The sequence below is a fragment of the Ranitomeya variabilis genome, chromosome 5, assembly GCF_051348905.1.
Source record: "Ranitomeya variabilis isolate aRanVar5 chromosome 5, aRanVar5.hap1, whole genome shotgun sequence".
Classification (NCBI taxonomy): Eukaryota; Metazoa; Chordata; class Amphibia; order Anura; family Dendrobatidae; genus Ranitomeya; species Ranitomeya variabilis.
The window spans coordinates 227,441,189-227,450,657 of record NC_135236.1 but is presented as its reverse complement, the minus strand read 5'-3'; positions in this window follow the sequence as shown (position 1 = coordinate 227,450,657).

Genomic DNA, 9,469 nt, shown 5'->3' with positions numbered 1-9,469 from the left:
ATGTCCGATTCAACTTCGAATGGGCAAGGCCTGTTAACTGTTTCACTGTCTAACCCAGGAACAGTATGTGTAAAGAGCTCCATGGAGTAACCTGTTCTGTCGACTGACGCATCCTTCACTGTTGTTCTGGGTGAAGGACACAAGGAAGCGACTTGTTCCTGACCGGGAGCATCCACTGACGATGCACTGCTCTGACATTTGGCACTTTCCGAGGAGGAGGCGAAAGAGCTAGAGGCAGAGTCAGCAATGAAAGCCAATACTTGTTCCTCCTGCTCCGGCTTCAAAAGTGGTTTTCCTACTCCCAGAAAAGAGAGCGTTCGAGGCCTTGTGTAGCCAGACAACGAACCTGGCTCAACAACTCGAGACTTAGGTGCTGTACTGCTTTTACCACGACCACCTGATGCTCCACCACCACTACCATCATCACCAGCTGACAATGACCGCCCACGGCCACGACCTCTTCCACTAGACTCCCTCATTGTTTGCAAAACGTAACCAAAGTAACGGTATTTGTTACTGTAAAACAACTTATAAGGTGAACTCAAACTTCTGTAGGATTTATATATACCTTTATAGGTGCCTGACACTGAAAGGAAAATCAGGCCCAATGTTACACACTAGGTTTTCTGTGCCCCAATAATTTGAGACAGATGGCACACACAGGACCAGCACTCAAGCAGAAATGCCAATCTTAATCTCCCACTATTTTATTTTTTTTGTCTGGGAGAATTTAAAAAAACAAACAAAAAAAAACAAAACAATATTACACACTAGGTTTTCTGTGGCACACAATGAGAGACAGATGCCACACACAGGACTGGCAGAGAGGCAGACTTGCCAATCTTTATCTCCCACTAATTATTTTTTTTTTTACAGGGAGAATTTACCCCCCAAAAATAAATGGCCAAGTATTACACAGTGGTTTTCGGTGGCACACAATGAGAGACAGATGCCACACACAGGACTGGCACAGAGGCAGACTTGCCAATCTTTATCTGCCACTAATTATTATTTTTTTAAAAGGGAGAATTTAGAAAAAAAAAAAAAGGCCCAGTATTACACAGTGGTTTTCGGTGGCACACAATGAGAGACAGATGACACACACAGGACTGGCACAGAGGCAGACTTGCCAATCTTTATCTCCCACTAATTATTATTTTTTTTTAAGGGAGAATTTAGAAAAAAAAAAAAGGCCCAGTATTACACAGTGGTTTTCGGTGGCACACAATGAGAGACAGATGCCACACACAGGACTGGCACAGAGGCAGACTTGCCAATCTTTATCTCCCACTAATTATTATTTTTTTTTAAAAGGGAGAATTTAGAAAAAAACAAAAAAAGGCCCAGTATTACACAGTGGTTTTCGGTGGCACACAATGAGAGACAGATGCCACACACAGGACTGGCACAGAGGCAGACTTGCCAATCTTTATCTCCCACTAATTTTTTTTTTTTTTACAGGGAGAATTTACCCAAAAAAATAAATGGCCAAGTATTACACAGTGGTTTTCGGTGGCACACAATGAGAGACAGATGCCACACACAGGACTGGCACAGAGGCAGACTTGCCAATCTTTATCTCCCATTAATTATTATTTTTTTTACAGGGAGAATTTACCCCCAAAAAATAAATGGCCAAGTATTACACAGTGGTTTTCGGTGGCACACAATGAGAGACAGATGCCACACACAGGACTGGCACAGAGGCAGACTTGCCAATCTTTATCTTCCACTAATTATTTTTTTTCTAAAAGGGAGAATTTAGAAAAAAAAAAAAGGCCCAGTATTACACAGTGGTTTTTGGTGGCACACAATGAGAGACAGATGCCACACACAGGACTGGCACAGAGGCAGACTTGCCAATCCTTATCTCCCACTAATTTTTTTTTTTTTAAAGGGAGAATTTAGAAAAAAAAAGAAAAAAAGGCCCAGTATTACACAGTGGTTTTTGGTGGCACACAATGAGAGACAGATGCCACACACAGGACTGGCACAGAGGCAGACTTGCCAATCTTTATCTCCCTGCAGTAATCTCAGGAAAGTATGGCAGGCAGCTATAAAAAGGACTGCTGCACACAAAAGTGGGGACAAACACACAAGATAGCTGTGCAGAAAGGAAGGAACAACAGGATTTGTGCTTTGAAAAAAGCAGTTGGTTTGCACAGCGGCGTACACACACAGCAACGCAGCTATCAGGGAGCCTTCTAGGGCAGCCCAATGAGCTACAGCGCTGAGGAAAAAAAAATGTAGCTTCCACTGTCCCTGCAAAACAAAAGGTGGTGTTGGACAGTGGAAATCGCTACAGCACAAGCGGTTTGTGGCTTTATGTACCCTGCCTATCACTATCCCTGCTTCTGAAGAAGCGGCAGCAACCTCTCCATACGCTCAGATCAGCAGCAGTAAGATGGCGGTCGGCGGGAACACCCCTTTATAGCCCCTGTGATGCGGCAGAAAGCAAGCCAATCACTGCAATGCCCTTCTCTAAGATGGTGGGGACTGAGATCTATGTCATCACGCTGCCCACACTCTGCGTCCACCTTCATTGGCTGAGAAATGGCGCTTTTCGCATCATTGAAACGTGACTTTGGCGCGAAAGGCGTACCACATGGCCGACCCCACACAGGGATCGGGTCGATTTCATGAGACGCCGACTTTGCCAAAAGTCGGCGACTTATGAAAATGAACGATCCGTTTCGCTCAACCCTAGTGACAATGACAAAGTTAAGTATTGGGGTAATTTTTGTTTTTACAATTATTTGTCTAAATCTTTGGCATCTATGAGTAACATAGTAACATAGTTAAACGAAAAAAAAAAGTGATTTGGTACCGTGTTAGCATGTATATAAAAAGATATAGAGTGCTCTCAGTGGGAAAACCAAAATAGGAATCTTGTGGGTGTGATACCTTTTAATGGCTAACAAAATATAGTGAATGATGTTGCAAAGCAAGCTTTTGAGACTGCTTACGTCTCCTCATCAGGCTAGTATAACAAAATATTTGAAGAAACCCAATTATATACAGTATAGAGTGTTCTATACTGCTCTATGCTTTATATAATTGGGTTTCTTCAAATATTTACCTGCCTGATTAAGAGACATATGCAGTCTCAAAAGCTTTCTTTGTAACATAATTCACTATATTTTGTTAGCCATTAAAAGGTATCACACCCACAAGATTCCTATTTCTGTTCTCCCACTGAGAGCATTCTATATGGTAACATAGCAGCATAGTTAGCAAGGCTGAAAAAAGACATTTGTCCATCCAGTTCAGCCTATATTCAGAATGAATCCCCAGATCTATGTCCTTCTAAAGAACCTAATAGCTGTAATATATAATATTGTTACGCTCCAGGAAGAGATCCAGGCCTCTCTTGAACCCATCCACTGAGTTTGCCATCACCATCTCTTCAGATGAGTAGATGTGAGCAAACTCGTGGATGTCCATGTTTGCCTGGTTCTGACAGTGTGAGAGAACAAATCCATTTTGTTTGTCTGTGTTATCCATTTTGAATACATGATCTTCATCTTGTCCTATGTATCCTTTGCAATGGTGATCAGGTAACACTGATTGGTGAGAATGTTTCACATTTCTATTCACGCCCCTAAGGTTACTATTGGTTAATAGGTCAGAGGGAACTATTTCTTTGTCTGTGACCCAATTTAAAGTGCCAAATGTGTTAATAAAAAATAAATCTTATCTAGTACACCATACATGGTTGTGCTGTATTGATTTCCTCAAAATCTTGAAAACATACAGCTCTGACCTCAGACCACTGCACAGTTTTATAAAAATCAGATTCTCTACATGTCTGGCAGCCATTCCATTCCAGTGTCAATTGAATACCAACCAGAGTATACCTCATTCTACTTAATGTGCTTCTGATTAGGTGATCACCTGAACAAATCTTATATAACAAAGGAAAGTGTGAAAAACACTTCTGTGGTGTTCACAATCCTCTTGCAATAGGACAAGTTGGATGGCAAAACAAATGCTAGCAATATCTCAAAAGTAATAGAAATGAAAATAACTTTTAACCATGCCAAAGGAGTTGAAAAGAAAAGTTTTGAGTGAGGAAAAGAAGGGCTCAATTTTGTCTTTACTGCCAGAGGGAAACAGTGAACATCATGTTGCCTCTATCCTTAAAATTTCTAAGACAGCAGTCCATTACAACAAGGTCAAGCAGCAGACATTGGGGACAACAAAGCTACAGACCGGCAGAGGGCAAAAATTACTCTCCACTGGCCATGATGACCGTCATCGTATTTGAATGTCATTCAGCAAATGCAGGATGACATCAAGTGACCTACATAAGGAACGGCAAATGGCAGCTGGGGTGAAGTGCACGGCAAGAACAGTTTGTAACAGGCTCATAGAGGTAGTACTCAAGTCATGTAAAGCTTGAAAAAAGCCTTTCATCAATGAGAAGCAAGGGAGAGCCAGACTGAAGTTTGTCAAAGACCATAGAAGACTGGAGTAAGGTAACCTTCTCTGATGAGTCTAATTTTCAGCTTTGCCCAACATCTGGTCATCTAATGGTAAGATGGAGTTCTGGAGAGGCGTACAAGCCACAATGTCTTGCACCCACTGAGAAATTTGGTGGAGGATTGGTGATGATCTGGGGATGCTTCAGCATGGCTGGAATTGGGCAGTTTGTTCTTTGTGAAGGACATATGAATCAAGCTGCAAACAATATTATCCTGGAAAAACAGTTGATTCCTTCTGCTCAGGCAATGTTCCACAACTCTGAGGACTGTTTTTTCAAGCATGACAATGCACCATTCCACACAGCTAGGTCAATCAAGGTGTGGATAAAGGACCACCACATCAAATCCCTGTCATGGCCAGCCCAATCTCCAGGCCTGAACCCTATTGAAAACCTCTGGAATGTAATCAAGAGGAAGACGGATAGTCACAAGCCATCAAACAAAGAAGAACTGCTTACATTTTTGTACCAGGAGTGGCATAAGGTCACCCAAAAGCAGTGTGAAAGACTGGTGGAATGCATGCCAAGAAGCATGAAAGCTGTGATTAAAAATCATAGTTCTTCCTGTTAGGGTTGGCAGATCGCACTAAATATAAATGCAAATGAAGGGTGATCTCAACCCGGGGTCCATCGTGCGGAGATGTAAAACCCCAGCTAGTGTACAACAGCGGAAGCATGCAACAAGCGATCTAGAAAGCACATGGAGTTAAATGTCACCCGGTGTGAGCAGAAAGTAATTACCCTGCTCTGTTAGCTTCACAGAGGGGTAGAAATAAAATTGACTTCTGAATTCTTCATGAGTTAGAACATTATAATTGTTGTTTCTAAATGATTATGAACTTGTTTTTTTCACATTATTTGAGGTCTGTAAGTAATGTATTTTTTTTTTGTTATTTTGACCGTTTCTCATTTTTAGAAAATAAATATAAAATGTATTGCTTGGAACTTCGGAGACATGTTGTTAGTAGTTTATAGAGTAAAAGAACGCTTTATATTTTACTCAAAAATATACCTATAAAGAGAAAAATCAGGCAAGCTGAAAATTTTGCAGTGGTCTCTTAATTTTTGCCAGAACTGTATTTTAGAAAATAATTAAACTAAAGTTTTTGACTGTATTAACTCTGCAAGATTTCTTTTATACAAGTTTCAAGCACTCCCAATTGTTTGTTAGTGATTTAATATACTTGCCGATAGCTAGCATTCCTAGTTTCCAGTATCGTTCCTTATTTTTCTCATTCATGTGACTTCTATTCTGACTTCTGACTTCCTGGCTTACAGAGTGTGTGACCTGGAATTAGCATTTACGATGTAAGACTAGAAAATCAGAATGCGGCTTCATAGGCTTACAATGTAAGTAAGATTTCTGATTCACACATAACCCACAGTTTGAACCAGCAAGTTGGAATAGAAGTCACGGAGAAGAGGACCAAAGTGGCAATGGAAACAAGGAAAAAGAGTGTGTACTAACACTGGTTCTTTAAGGTAGAATGCAAAGTGAAGATGTCAAAGTAAATGAGAAGGTGAACATATTCTCTTTTTCCAGTTACATTAATCATAGTTTGTTTTGAATTGCTATTACCAAGAAGATCTGTCCTTTGAAAAAGCCAGTAATGTACAAGTAGTCCAAAATGTAATGTTTAACCCCAACTTTCATGATTGTTGGTTGACAGCCAAAATTATGAAAATTGATAAGAGCAAGTATCCAAAGTGCAGATCTATTATACAGTTACATAAAAATCTTCTAAATGCGGTGTGATGGATATTAGACCATTACATTCCTAATCTTTGCTCTTTTCATGCTGCATTTACACAACTATCATTTAATCATGCTAATTATGCTATGCACAAAGCAGTCCCGAATGACGAACATTGTTCTACTGGACATGTATCATTCTTCAAAATTTATGTTAGATGCCACTAATCTTTATTATTCAACTCTACCTCCTGAGATTAGGAATTCATCATGAATCTGGTCATAGCAGACTCTGGAGGTAAGATGGACATTTTATTGGACAGCATGCATGAGTTTGACATTTCATCAAGACACATGAAGCAGGCTGACATTTTATTACGAATAAACAATACATAGATTTGACTACATTAGCCTATATGCAGTGAATAGAAAATCACACTACTATATATTACGTGGACACTACTATATATTACGTGTTAGAACAATATTTAGAATAAAATTCCCTATGTTCGCTGGTAATAATTGCCTACATTTCTATACAGTATTAACCTTTTATTAATTTAAAGTTACTTATTTTATACTTTTAGTTTGTTTCACAAATGTGTGATAAAATGGAAAAAAATATTTAACTCTCCTTATAAGTTCCTTATTACTATTGTGCTAGAGGTCCCCTCTAGTTCTTGAATATTTGTCCTACAGTGGTAATGCTAAAAGACCACTCCAGCCATTTTTTTTCTTGAAGTGCTGGAGTTGTGCTATTAATCTAAGTTCTCTTCCCCTAGTATGATACTTACCAGCCACTATCTTCATGTTTTATTGGCACCACTCTAGTCGATCTCCAGAAGTTTATGACCTGCCTGATTGCTTCAGCATTTGATGGAGCAATCCGGTAGTCGCAACTCAATGTAAGTCTTTGAGAGGCAGAATGAGGCCTGAACGAAGCTCTCAACAACTTAAATTGAGAGCGTGTTTTAGCTACTTCTGATTTCCGGTCAGTTAGAAGTAGCAGTTACAAGATGGTGGCGTGGGATCAAAGTGGTGCCAGGAAGAGCTGAAGGGTCAGAAAACTTAGCTTAGTAGCACAGCTCTAGTGCTAAAATGTAAAAAAAAACACTGGAGTGGTGCTTTAAGCACATCTATGTTTCTCTACTGTCAATCACTTACTTCAGGGGTCTCTTTCTGTACATGTTAGCATCACGATATCAGCCAATAATTGCCTGCCGCCATCATATGGATATATGGCAAATCACTGCTCTACGAAAGTGAACAATGAATGGTTACTGCACAAGAGCTGGAGTAGTGGGAAAATCCAAGGAAAAAATTACCTTTACCCATCTTTTATCACTTTTAGAATACTTTTAAGTTTCGGTTATCCTTTTAAAGAGGTTTATTTAAAATGGCAACTTATGACTTGTCTTCAGAATTGGTTATAAGTAGCTGATTTTTGATTTCCCACTGTCAAATTGCATACATGTTTGTTTGTTTTACTTTGTTCTGTTGGTAGTCTCAGGACCCCCATTCTCTTGAAAATGCCAGCATTGATATATTTTTTTTCATGTAAATGTGGCTAAGTATTTATAAAATATACAACTCTTTACATTTACTTTTAGCACACCTTCATGTTCTAAATTATAATTTTCTTTTACAATCCCAATTCCAAAAAAGTTGAGATGCTGTGTAAAATGTAAAAAAAGCAAAAATGTAAGGATTTGGAAATCTCTTACAGCCATATGTTATTCACACCAGAACATAGAATACAGATCAGAAGTTAAAAGTTAGATATATTATCCATTTCATTTTAAAGAAATATGCTTTACTTATAAATTGATGGTAGCAACTAGAGATGACTGAGCACTAAAATGCTAGTTACTTGAACCTAGCAATATCTAATACTTAGGTGCTTGTTTCGAGTAATGAATACAATGTGAGTCAATGGGAAATCCGAGCATTTTTTTTTTTGCAGATCCTACAAGTAGGTCAAGGGGACAGTGAAAATGCTGAATGGAATAAGAACATCTCTGACTGATCTCTGACTCCCAAATGAACTTGTTTACAGGAAAAAAAAATGTTAAAGTTTTTTTCCTTTACTATGACTTGTATATCAGGTCAAATTTTAAAAGGATTTTTAAAAAATATATATAATTTAAGTAAAGCAAAATTGAATTTTTTATTTAAAAAAATGGAAATTTCAGTGTAAATTATGAAGGAAGCAAGAAATGTAAAAAAATTAGATACTGAGAGGGACTCAGATACACCCTGTATTAGACATAAAGGAGGGCCTTATACACATTATGTTCAAATTGTCATGTACTGGTACCCTTAGATTTAAAATGGCTGTGCACTAAGTGCAAAGTCTGCAGAAAATTACACGCAGGGTCGACCATAGACCCTTCATTGCACCAACCGTAGTGCCTCATTCAAATATTGTGAACGATATATAGTTGTGGTACTTCCACACTTATAAAAGCTCTGCACACAGCGCAAACTTTTTCCAAAAACTACAAGAGTGGTCATCCATACATCCTTCAAAGCACCAACTGTAGTACCTCCTTCAAATATCAAGAAAGTGTAGCTGTGGTACTTCAACAATCATAAATGCTCCGCACACCATTCAAAGCCTGACAAAAATTACAAGCAATGTCATCCATGCACTCTTCAAGGCATCAACTGTAGTGCTTCATTAAAAAAAATTAAGAAACTGTAGTTATGGCACTTCCTTATTCATAAAGGCTTTGCACACAGTGCAACACCAGGAAAAATTGATAAGGAGGGTAATGTTGTCATCCATAGACACTTGAAGGGAACATCTGGCAGACCTCATTCAATTATTTTTAACCCCTTCATGACCTTGAGTTTTTCTGTTTTTCTGTGTTCGTTTTTCGCTCCCCACCTTCCCAGAGCCATAACTTTTTTTATTTTTCCATCAATTTGGCCATGTGAGGGCTTATTTTTTGCGGGACGAGTTGTACTTTTGAACGGCATCATTGGTTTTACCATGTCATGTACTAGAAAACGGGAAAAAAATTCCAAGTGCGGTGAAATTGCAAAAAAAAGTGCAGTTCCACACTTGTTTTTTGTTTGGCTTTTTTGCTAGGTACACTAAATGCTAAAACTGACCTGCCATCATGATTCTCCAGGTCACTTCGAGTTCATAGACACCTAACATGACTAGGTTATTTGTGAAAGTGGTGAAAAAAAAATCCAAACTTTGCTAAAAAAAAAAATAAAATTGCGCCATTTTCCGATACTCGTAGCGTCTCCATTTTTCATGATCTGGGGTCGGTTGAGGGCTT